We start from the raw sequence: 12275 nt of genomic DNA, 5'->3' as shown, positions 1-12275 counted from the left end.
TCTCCACCACTAAAACTCGATTTCCCGTCAAACCTCCGGTCGGAATTACGTGAAACCACCGCCATTCTCTTTCATTTGTCGAGCTCTACCTACCCCACCCAAAATCTGGTCCGATCCGTTGCTGCAATTCCGGGCGCCACCACCACCATCTCGCCACTTTCTAACCATTTTCTGGCCAACTCTGGCCATCTCTCGCGATTCCGACACCACCATTGTGCTCCTCTTGGTCAAGGCTACAAACCCCACTAAAAATATCGCTCAAAGCTCGCCAGAAAATTTCGCAAGAATCTCAAGTCGTTTCCGGATTTCTCAGGTTTTCGCGGTAAAGTTTTTCTCACGGGATATTGAACAAAGCTTAAAGCTTGGGGTGGAGAGTTGCAAGATTTTCAAATCCCAAATTTTCGCGCGCAAATTTTCAAATTTCAAAAAACAGGTACATTTTTTCCTTTACTTTAATTGACCAATATGCATGTTTTAGAACAACAGTTTATATGGCATAACATCAATTGAGTCTTGATAATGTTTCTTGAATTGAGTGTTGCATCATTTTAGAAGTCCTTAGGGAGTTGATTGGTGATTGGAATTGAAATACCATTTTTCGGGATTGTTGTTCGTGTAATTGTTATTTTTTTTCTTGAAGGTAGGCCATGTCCACATCTAGAAAACGCTTGGCTGCCGCTCGAGGCAAAGCCCCCCGCCAGAGCTTAAAATGATGCACCCGACATTCCAAGATTTTGGGATGCTAAGGCGGCCGAAAATTACATGAAGAGTTTGCCTAGAAAGGTTGCCTCCACCAAATTTGTGTGCAAACCCACGCTCATCTCATTAGGGGTTCTAGAGGGGGTCACCCAATTGTTCTGTAACATCGGGTGGGAAAACCTTCTCAATCTCATGACACACACGTACGAGCTCCCTACTAGAGATTTCTTGCCGATTGCGGGTTAGATAACGAAAAGAAAAAAGCCGCATTCCAACTTCTGGGGGACCAAAGGTATATTGATTTTTTAATAATAAACGAGATCTTGGGCTTACCTTCCTCGAACACATCCACGGTTTTCGACATCTTGGTTGCCGAGTTCAACCACGAGACCTTTTAGACAGAATTCATCGGATGGATCTTTTCATGCGCCGTTCGAGATAAAGCAACCTCCATCATTCAACCGTGCCTCCGCATTGCCCATCGTATCTTGGTGTGCACTGTTTTTGCCCGCAAAGAAGCCGGCCAGGTCACAAAAAATAAGCTTTTCTTCCTTTGGTGCATGACACGAAGTGAAAACCCACCAATCCCGGACTTTGGTTCGTTCTTTTTCCATAAATTCGTACTCATGATAACCAAAGCGTCCAGTGATATTTGCATTGGTGGATTTGTCACCCTTTTAGCCCGCGGTCTTGACATTGAGCTTCGAGACGAATACCAACCTGTTGACAATAAAAACTCTTTTGGATGAGCGTGCTCTCACAAACATGCACCACATTCGTCGCCGAGCAGGAGCAATTTTACATGGTATTGCCCTCAGGCGGTTGGATATCTTGTTCTCCTCGATCCTTGAGTCTCCAACTTCACCCCCCACGATCGTACTTAGTGGAGACTCGCAAGGACCATCACTCAGTCAGTCAATGAGGATGCGCTCCAGGCTCAAGATGATGTCGAGATGCATGCAGATGAAGAGTCTGGTGATGAACCCACCCATGTTCCACAACAATCCCAACCCCTAGCACCTCCCGGATACTACCTACTTCCCCCCAATTTTGCCGAACGGTTCGAGGCTCTTTGTGTCTCCAACCAAATCATGTCCCAGCAGATGCACTATATGTGGGGGTGGCACCAATCACAAAACTATTTCGAGAACGTCCCACTTCCTCCTCCCTACCCATATCCTCCACCCACCCACCCTTATCCATCTCTACCTTACCTTACCCCTACCCCCAATACCCATATCCTTCTCTCGATCCCTCGGTCTAGGTACTTTCACCTCGCCCCAAGGATTGAGGACAATGCTTATTTCTAAGCTTGAAGTGGGGTATTCCCTTTTATTTTTGATTTCTCATGCATTTTAATTAGGTTGCATAGCATTTAGCCTTAAATTGCATTCATTTTTTTTTAATTTTTATAAAATTCCTAAAAGATTTTATTTTCTTCTTTTTCACTTTTTATTTTTGCATGGCATATAGCTTAGGGCATAAGCATTCATGCATTTTTGTTATCTCTTTACTCTCATCTCTGAACATCTTTACTTGAAAGACATGACACACCTTAAATACAATTCTTTTGGAAACTCGCATAACAAATAAGAATCGCTCTTAGGGACTTTCAGTGGTTGCTTCTTCTCTTATATATACGTGGGGAGAGAGTGCAAGTAGTTGTGCATATGAATCGACTCATGTCAAATGTGGCATAAGTAGGGGGACAACTTAGCCCCGTGCCGACTAGTCCCTCAACTGAATTTTCCTCACAAGCCACAATCAAACCCCAAAGAAAGGAATAAAAGATAGATTTTTCCATTTTGAGATCTTTAGTGTCTAAAAGCTACAATTCACATCATATATCATTACTTTATGATTTAGACACATTTTTCCCACTTGATCTCGAATTAGCCTTAGTGTAGTTGTGCTCGTTTGGCCTCTTGTTTGGGTTAGACTTAGGTTATGCTTATAGTTGTATATAGTTTTGTATTTTTATTTTCAGGCTATACTTGTAAAATTCCTGTGGTAAACCAAAATAGTGAGCCCTAAATAATAATAATAATAATAATAATAATAATAATAATAATAATAATAATAATAATAATAATAATAATAATAATAAAATAAAAAGAAAAGAAAAGAAAAGGCCACGGAGTCGTATCCATTTGTTTTCTTTTGTAGATGTTTAGCCTTTCTTGGATTTTAGCTCATGTAATTTGTTTCTAGTTTGATGTTTTTCTGGTTAGATATCATTTGTGTTGGAAACTACGATGACACCCTTCACTCATCGTGTGCTCGACTCTTTGCTCTATTTGGATCTTATTTTGATGGAAGCATTTACTCTTCTAGATGATTGTAGTTTGCCAACTCTTGTACATAGCTCGTTCCTTGCCATTTTGGCCCGAGTTATCTTTTGCTAGGTTTTATATATTGGTGAGGGGTTGAAGTTGTGAGGAGTGAGGAACATTCTAACTGAGGGACACTTTCTTATGGCTGGTGGGCTAGATGGGACCACGAAACCATGTCACATAAACCATACTAGTGAAGTATGCATGCTCGTTTTGCATCTTGATCAACATGTATCCCTTGCTAGAAAGATAACAAAGGCTCATCCCTTAAAGCGATTCTTACCCTAAGAATGGATTATATGTTTTTTATTTTAAGGGCGTGTCACGAATTTCTACCTAAGATGTTCATTCCTTTTTCTTTTTAGGATAGTTCATCCCAAGTTCAATTTAGTCTTGTCTTACTTGAGGACAAGTAAGGTTCAAGCTTGGGGTGATTTGATAGTTTCGTTTTTACTACTTTTTTTCATAGTCTATTTTTAGTTAAAACCATCTCATTTTTGTTAAGCTTCATGCATATTTTCTCTTTTTATTCTTTTTTTCCTTTGTCGGGTGCTTTCCAGTCTTTTGAGCTTATTTTGTAGGATTTACCGAAGACTATTCGTTACTGGAGGTATGGAAGGAGAACGTGACAATTAGAGGCTTGCGGATTACTTGTGAACTTGAGGTGGTGCAATTGGGCTCGATGTTAATATAAGCGAGTTGGACTTAATCTTTGGACAAGGACTCGAGCTATGGAAGATTGAAGGAGCGTTGGGCCATCATTGGAGGCTTTGGAATAGCACAATTGGGCTACTAATAATTATGCATGTGGGCTGGAGCATAAAGTAGAAGATTGGACTGGATTGCATTTTTAATGGGCCAAGGCATGCATTCAGCGTGACCCACGTGGTCCGCATGGAACCATACGCGGTTCGCGTGAATAGTGGTGATGTGAACCTGAGTTTTGACTTGTTGACTCTATTTGTGGAAGGTTGGTGGGTGGCTTTTGGCAACTTTTTGAATTTGGAAATGAGCCCCTTTTACTGGAGATTTGAAGCCTTTTTGCAACATGAACACTTTGAAGAAGAACTCCATTTTGCTCTCAAGAAGGCTTTGGAAGAATTGGATGATTTAGAAGATTGGTGTAATTTCTTTCCATCTTGCAACTAGAACAATGTTTGGTACCACTAAACTACCTTGTATTTCTTTTATTTTGGCCATGCTTGGCTAAATTCTCATTTGGTTGATTAGGGTTTAACCCATGGATGATTAGTTGCTTTGAAGACTTATTATTATCTTGTGTATGATGTTTATGGAAATGTTTTCTAGTTAAACATCTTGTTGTGTTTATTTATCTTTGGTCACGAACATAGATGAATGAATGCCTATTTTTTGTTGACTAATTTCTTGGTTAAGTGATGGATCCTCAAATAGTAAGCAACAAATGGTTTATATGTTTGTTTTCATTTCATTTAGATCATGGAAATGTTTCCTTCATAATGATAATGTAAGCATTTGATTATCTTTTGGACTTGGTAACTCTTAGAACTTAAAGCTAATTGATTTTCACAATATTATATGCTTTATTGATTTTGTGACTTTAATTAAGGAAATGTGTTAAGAGCTCCTTTAGCCATTTTAATAACAATGAAGAGTTGAGGTAATTTGTGCTTATGAATTGCTATAGCCAAGTTAAACTAATTCACAAGATTTACTCAATTTAGTCTAATGATAAGCCAATTATGTCATCCATGTGGTGTATCCCAAAATCAACCAATTCCATTTACTCTAATGATAATCAAATCTTTTACTTGTTTATTAGTCATATTTACATTCTAGCTAGTTTTAATTTTGTCAAACAATCAAAAAGATTTAAACCCCCCCCCCCCCCCCCCCCCCTCTTTTTTTTTACCTTTACTTTTGTTTTACAAAGTACTTGAACAAGTGATTTACATAGATATTTAAATCGAACCAATCTTCGTGGATACGATCCCTTTACCGCTATACACTATTTTAGTGTGTAATATTTAGGGTATTTATTTTGTTGGCCTCGACAACCACCACATATTCTTTTTTGGAAAGACATTTGGTGTGGTGATATCCCATTACAAACTCGATTCCCTTATCTGTACAACATAGAGTCGGTTAAAAAGTGCACACTTTTGGACAAGATTTATGTGGATGGTTTTGTATGGAGATGGAAATGCAACACCCCCCCCCCCCCCCCCCCAACAATATGCTTATAGAATTACATTTGTTTTATCAATTCTTTGCCTCTCAGGAGTTTCAATTCTCTTCAAAAATTGGATTTCGCTTTAACTTACACCAAGAAGGAACTTATATGGTTAATGTTTTGAGGAGACTAATCGACGATTCCGGTAGCCGTTTCACTGGGACACTAATATGTTGGTCGAATTTCATCCCCCTTAAAGTCAAATGTTTTATATGGAAGACCAACCTTGATAGAATTCCGGTCGCAGAAGCACTTAATAAAAGGGTTTTTTCGGTAATTAACTTGAATTGTCACTTATGTGATAGTGCAATCGAATCAGTAAACCATCTTTTATTCGGATGTAACTTTGCAAAGACGGTATGGTATTGGATTCTCGAATGGTGTGGTGTACACGGCATTGAATTTGACAGCATCAAGGAATGTATTGAGTTTGGAAATTCTTGGGGGAACTGCTCAAATAAAAGGCAAGTGCTTAATGCAATCTTATACTCGATAGTGTGGAACATTTGGTCAACCCGTAATGAGAAAATCTTCCACAAAAAACATCCCTCTCCTACTAAAAAGGTGGATTCAATTATATTACTGGCATTTGAATGGTGCAAATACAAGAGCAATCTGGTAGACTAGAGTTGCTCCCCATTTTGATATCTTGCTTACTTTTCATGTTTGTACATTAATTTATGTTACTGTTTGATGTTCCGTTGACTTATGTCATAGCTTCTTGCTATGGTTTCTTTTTCTTCTAATATATGCATCTTATTCGCCGTTTAAAAAAAAATAATAGGGCCATACTTTCTAAATAGAGGTGATAGTTTCAATGTGCCTTTATGCGTTAAGAGTTATAAATGTGATATTTAGAAATGATGGTCAAGTTGGTATTTTTATGCAATGAAGCCACTTCAATGTGCCTTCGAGAAATAATTTTCGCTTGACCTTGCAATTTCAGTATAAAAGTATCGATATTCATTTTTTGCTCGAAAAAGGTAAGTGATGATCAATTTACTAGGTTTTTTGGAGGATATATTGGATATTGCATTTTCCAAGTCTTTTTTTTTTTCTTTTTTTGGCTAGAGACCAAGAAAAAGTGCACGTTTCATTCTTGGGTTCCAATTAATGTGTAGCTCGATTGTTTGCATATAATTTCAAGGGGAAGGGAAAGGGAAAGGGGAGGGTTGAAATGTTGAATGATGGGATGAGTTATAAGCAAGGTTCTAAAAAGCTCGTCATGGCTCCGCCAAGGCGCGCCACGACTCCAAGGTTTTCACCTGCTGCCAAGCTTTGCCAAAACGCCGCCTTAACTCATATATGTGTATAAAAATTAATAATAGTTGAAAATACATATAAAAATATTAATTATATAGAAAATTGCCGCCTTAAGTCACGCTTTACAAACGTCATGACTCGCCAAGGCTCGGAAAAGCTTGAGGCTTGACATTGCCGCCAAGTCACGCCTTACGTTATTTAGAACCTTGGTTATAAGTAATTTTGCAATCGATCACCCTTTTACATTAAAATGAAAGATAGGTTTAGGATCTTGATACTTCAAGAAATTATATGACGTGTAGACGTTATTAGCACCGGTTTGATTCTGGGGGATGATGCATTACTGCTATTAGATGCAAGTATGTAAGACTTTTGTTCTAGGAAAATTGAATATGTTGGCGTAGGAGAATCCGTTCAAATAAAGTGTCTACTAAAGTTACCTTGGATCAAAAGAGGATCCAAGAGGATTGAGGTTGACGTTTGTTATGTCCTATTTGAGATATCTAAAACAAGACAATTGACCATGTTTTATTCTCTTGCCCCATCACTTATTCCAATTGGACACAAATTGCTCATTGGTTGGATATTGACTTTTTTCCTTAAAAATTTGACTTGGATTATACGGATCATTCAATTGAACGTTAATGTGAATCAAAAGAAGTATTTTGATACCAATTTGTATCTGGGTTTTGTGAACTATTTGTAATTTTCGAAACATAATGAATCTTGGAACGGTCAAATCCAAGAAAATTGTACTTTTATAAAATTGTCTCAAAGTTTTTTTTTTTTTTTTTTTTTTATTTTTTTTTAATAGAAGCACTAAAGTAGTTGTATTGTAATTTGGTTTAAAAACTCAATTGCTCTTTGTGAACTTGACTTTTAGATAACTCATAGACAATATCTACCAAACTATCACGATTTTGTTGAAGAAAAAAAAAATGAAAAAATAGAATCCAAAGATTGAAATGTGAACACAAAAATAGTACAAGGACCATTTATGCATATAACTCAAACTTTTGCCGCAGAAGTTTGTTCTTTTTAAATTCCAACAAGTAACGAGAAACCAAAACGAAATAAAGATCACAAACTCTCTCGATAATCTCTGATTGTTCTTCACAAACCGACATTTAAATTAGCCCTCTAAAGCACCACCATGATGAAGGCATGGCAGTATCACGAATATGGCAGCGTTGAAGTCTTGAAATTGGCTACTGATGTGGCGATTCCTGAAATCAAAGATGATCAGGTATTGGTTAAGGTTGTTGCTGCTGCTCTTAACCCAGTCGATTACAGAAGGAGGCTTGGACAGATGAAGGCCGCCGATCCGCCTCTTCCGGTAAGTTTTCCGGTGATAATTTCTAGTTTGAATTGTCTGTGAGTTTTCAGTCTCGTGATTAAATTTTGGGATTGAAGTTCTTTTTGCTTTAATCAGTTATACATGTTTTAGGTCAAATAATTTTGGGATTTAGGTTGTAACAATTGAAGACGTTTGTTAATCCTGTTTTCTCCACTTCAAAAACAAGCTTCTCAGTTCCACTTAAAGCAGCTAATTTCGAATCATTTTATTTGAATCGATCGTTTTTACGCGAGAGTTTTAGATCAGTTTTGTTTACGCTAATGAAATTTGGTTTTAATAACAGGTTATTCCAGGATTAGATGTGGCAGGGGTAGTTATGAAGGTTGGAAGCAAGGTAAAAGGACTGAAAGAAGGAGATGAAGTATATGGAGATGTAAACGAAAAAGCTCTGGATAAACCTACAAAGTTAGGAACTTTAGCAGAATACGTTGCTGTTGACGAGAAATTGCTGGCTTTGAAACCTAAAAACTTGGATTTTGTTGAAGCTGCTGCTCTTCCTCTTGCAATTGAGACTGCATATGAAGGTCTAGAAAGGGCCAATTTCAAAGAAGGTCAATCAATCCTTGTTCTTAATGGTGCTGGTGGTGTTGGATCCTTCATAATTCAGGTATGTAACATGTTCTTCATAAAATTGCACATTCTTTTTCCCTACCCTGTACTTATATGATGGAAATCTTCTTTGTTACAGATTGCAAAACATGTGTTTGGGGCTTCGAAAGTAGCTGCCACATCTAGTACTAAAAAACTTGAGTTACTTAAGAGTCTTGGAGCTGATTTAGCCATCGATTACACCAAACAGAAATTCGAAGAACTCCCAGATAAATACGATGTTGTCTACGATGCGATAGGTAAGAATTATATTACATAGAATTTACATTTTGATCCACTTAGTTTTTCAATTTTGATCCCAAAAGGTTTTATCTTTTAGTTTTGTGCTTTTGTTTTGAGGGATTTTTTTAAATGTTTTTGGTCGTTCCCATTTAAACGATTATATGTTTGTGACAAAAATTGCAAAAATCATTTATACTCAATTACCAAAAATAGTCATTTTATTTAGAGTATTGACAAAAAAGTCACTTTCTTGGAACATGGACCATCACCAGTACAAGAATATCTGATAAGGACCATAATTTTAAGAAAAACTATGTTGAGACCAAAATTGCAAAACTCTACTATACTCGGGGACCAAAAATGTGATTTTCTCTTAGAAAAAAGGGTCCGACTCCCAAAAGTTTTAATTTCGTTGTGGAGTTGACTTTAATATAACTAGGGGTGTTCATTTGGATGGATCGGTTTGATCGGATCCAATTAAGTAATCCAAATTGATTTCGGTATCAAAACATGGATCCGAATTGTCCAAACTAAATTCAAATCCGATCTGATCCGATCCAATTACAATTCGGTTGGATTGGTTTTTATAATTCGGTTTTCAAAAACCGAAACATTTTAAAAGGTCGTATAATTATAATATTACCTAACTTTACACAAGAAACAAAAACAAATTATTTAGTTGTGATTTGAAATTTATAAACAATTAATAAGAAGATATATTATAGTTAAATATTTTATATATACAAAAGTTTCGAAAGAAAATAAATATTAATGTTTTTTTATCGGGTGAAACATTTTGAATTGATTTCAAAAAATAAATTACAAAATTAATAAATAATTATAGATATATATTATAAATAGATGAATAATAAATGTTTATTCAGTTTTTTTGGATTATTCGGTTCTTATTTTATAAACCAAAACCAATTTGAAATCCAAAATCCAAAATAATAATTCGGTTTGTTGAAAACCATTACAAAAATCCAAATATCTGAACCAAATAGTCCAATTGAATAATTTGATTTTATCCGAATAGTGAACAACCTACTAATAACCGTCCAGACTTATTTACATCTTGGCAAAACACTACTAGACGTACAAGGATGTAAACCATCTTAGGTTTCTAGAAGAATAATTTTTTTACAGATAAAAATTGTGTTATATTTTTATCTGACATACAAGGATGATATAAATGTTGTAGGGCAACCGGAGGAAGCTGTGAAAGCAGTTAAGGAAGGTGGTTGTGCGGTGTCCATAACCGATTTCGAAAAGCCTATTCCACCACCCGGGTTCGGCTTCGTGCTCACGTCTAGTGGATCCATGTTAACAAAACTAAACCCTTACCTAGAAAGCGGAAAGGTGAAGCCATTGCTCGACCCCAAGAACTCCTTTCCCTTTTGAAAAGGTTAAGGAGGCTTTCACTTACCTTGAGAGCCATAGGGCCACAGGAAAGATAGTTATTTACCCGATATCGTGAATTTAGAATGTTAAGACTTTGTTTCGTTTCAGATAACATCAATAAATAGTTCGAAGGTTATGTTTCGTTTTAAGTAATGTCAATTTCAATAAATAATTTTAAAAATACGTTTCATTTTACACAACATCAATAAATCTAGTGGTTTTAAATTTATGTTCTATTTGATTTTGGTGGATGCTATATTATGTTACACGGGTTTGTGTTTATTTATAGGTAACACTCGTATGTTGGGTCTAATTGAGTGTGTGTAGGAGATTGGAATTAGCATGAAGCTCAAAGTTGTACTTGTAATTAGAAATATGCATTTATAATTTTGTTGTTATTTAATTATTGGGTTGGACCAATAATGTGAGGATTATGTTAAATTGGATTATTGGTGCATTATGTGTTATTATGAGGGATTCTGTGCAATTAAGGTAAATAGTGGTTATGGATTAACAATTAATTATAAGAAAATAATGATTAATTATATTTGTAAGGGAATGAAACTCAATATATATATATATATATATATATATATATATATATATATATATATATATATATATATATATATATATATATATATATATATATATATATATAGGGTTAAGTTCATGTGAGACGACCTAATTTTGTGAGACCGTGAGACGTCTGTTTTTATTTTTTTTTAGTTAATTCAAGTTCCGAAAATAATATTTAAAAAAAGAATTTTTGGATTTTTCCATTTATTTTGCATTTTAAAATTATTTTTTAGAATACGTAGAGTGTAATATTCTATTAGAATATTTCACGTATTTTTCAAAAAAAATGAGATTTTTTTTTAATTTTTTTTAGTTAATTCAAGTTCCGAAAATAATATTTAAAAAAATAATTTTTAGATTTTTCCATTTATTTTGTATTTTAAAATTATTTTTTAGAATATGTCAGTGTAATATTCTATTAGAATATTTCACGTATTTTTTAAAAAAAAACATGATTTTTTTTTTATTTTTTTATATTTTTAGTTAATTCAAGTTCCGAAAATAATATTAAATTTTTTTTTTTGGATTTTTCCATTTACTTTGCATTTTAAAATTATTTTTAGATTTGGTCTCACGGTCTCATAAAATTAGAATGGTCTGAAATGAACCTCAATATATATATATATATATATATATATATATATATATATATATATATATATATATATATATATATATATATATATATATATATATATACAAGCCGTTTACCTGCGCCAAACAACGGGTGCAAATTGTTTTTTTTTTTCAGGAATTAGTTACTAGAGGTAGTTTTTATTTTATTTTATTTTATTTTTTTGTGCAAATAGTTTACTACAGCTAAACAATTATCGATAAGAGTTATGCTAACAAATAGGAAATCAGTATAAAAAATAAATAAAGAGTTAGGATAATTATCTTTCATCTATTAGTTTCTTTCATAAACATGTTGTATTTACGAATATGCACAATGTGATAATACAAATCAACTTTGTAACCATATGTTACTGTTTAAGAATCGTCTTTTTCTTTTTTGACTTTTTAGACTTTATTCAACAACTAAGGTTCAATACTGTTTTACTAAGTCCATTAACTATCTATGAAGAGTGTCACGTAATGTTGGTCACATGAAAATTATCATGAAACTTTATCTTTTCATATATAAATCTGAAGATAAACATTATAACTTATACATCATAATGATTCTTAATATCTTTAAATTGTTTAGTTATAAGATTATCATTCAAAAATGATGACTACTGGATATATGTAAAATGAATAAAGAAAAGATTAAAAACAAATATTGAACTGTTTAATTGTTACAATCATGTAGATTTATCCGAAAACTGAGATTCATACATTTTTGAATAAAATATAATTTTTAAAACAATTTAATTTTTCTTTAGAACGACAATTCATATATTAAAAAAACCATCGGATAACAAGAAATGACAAAACGATGCCATAAGAAACATAGCAAGGAAAATATGTATTTCCTTCCGTAAAATAGTTGAGTTTATGGTGGTTTAATATTACACCCTCCCTTTCTCTCCATGTGTTTTATCATGTGTTTTATCGTTGAGGGAAAAGGTGTGGTAAAAGAAAATATTATTATAGAGGT

At 34.3% G+C, this 12275-nt stretch overlaps 1 pseudogene; it reads left to right on the top strand.

Annotated features, from left to right (window-relative positions):
- Positions 1-7563: 7563 nt before the first annotated feature.
- Positions 7564-10325, top strand: LOC111895897 (2-methylene-furan-3-one reductase-like; annotated as a pseudogene).
- The last annotated feature ends 1950 nt before the right edge of the window (positions 10326-12275 follow it).

This window comes from Lactuca sativa, chromosome 8, assembly GCF_002870075.4.
Source record: "Lactuca sativa cultivar Salinas chromosome 8, Lsat_Salinas_v11, whole genome shotgun sequence".
NCBI lineage: Eukaryota > Viridiplantae > Streptophyta > Magnoliopsida > Asterales > Asteraceae > Lactuca > Lactuca sativa.
Note: the sequence above shows the minus strand (reverse complement) of the source record. Positions and strands in the feature narration are given on the sequence as shown.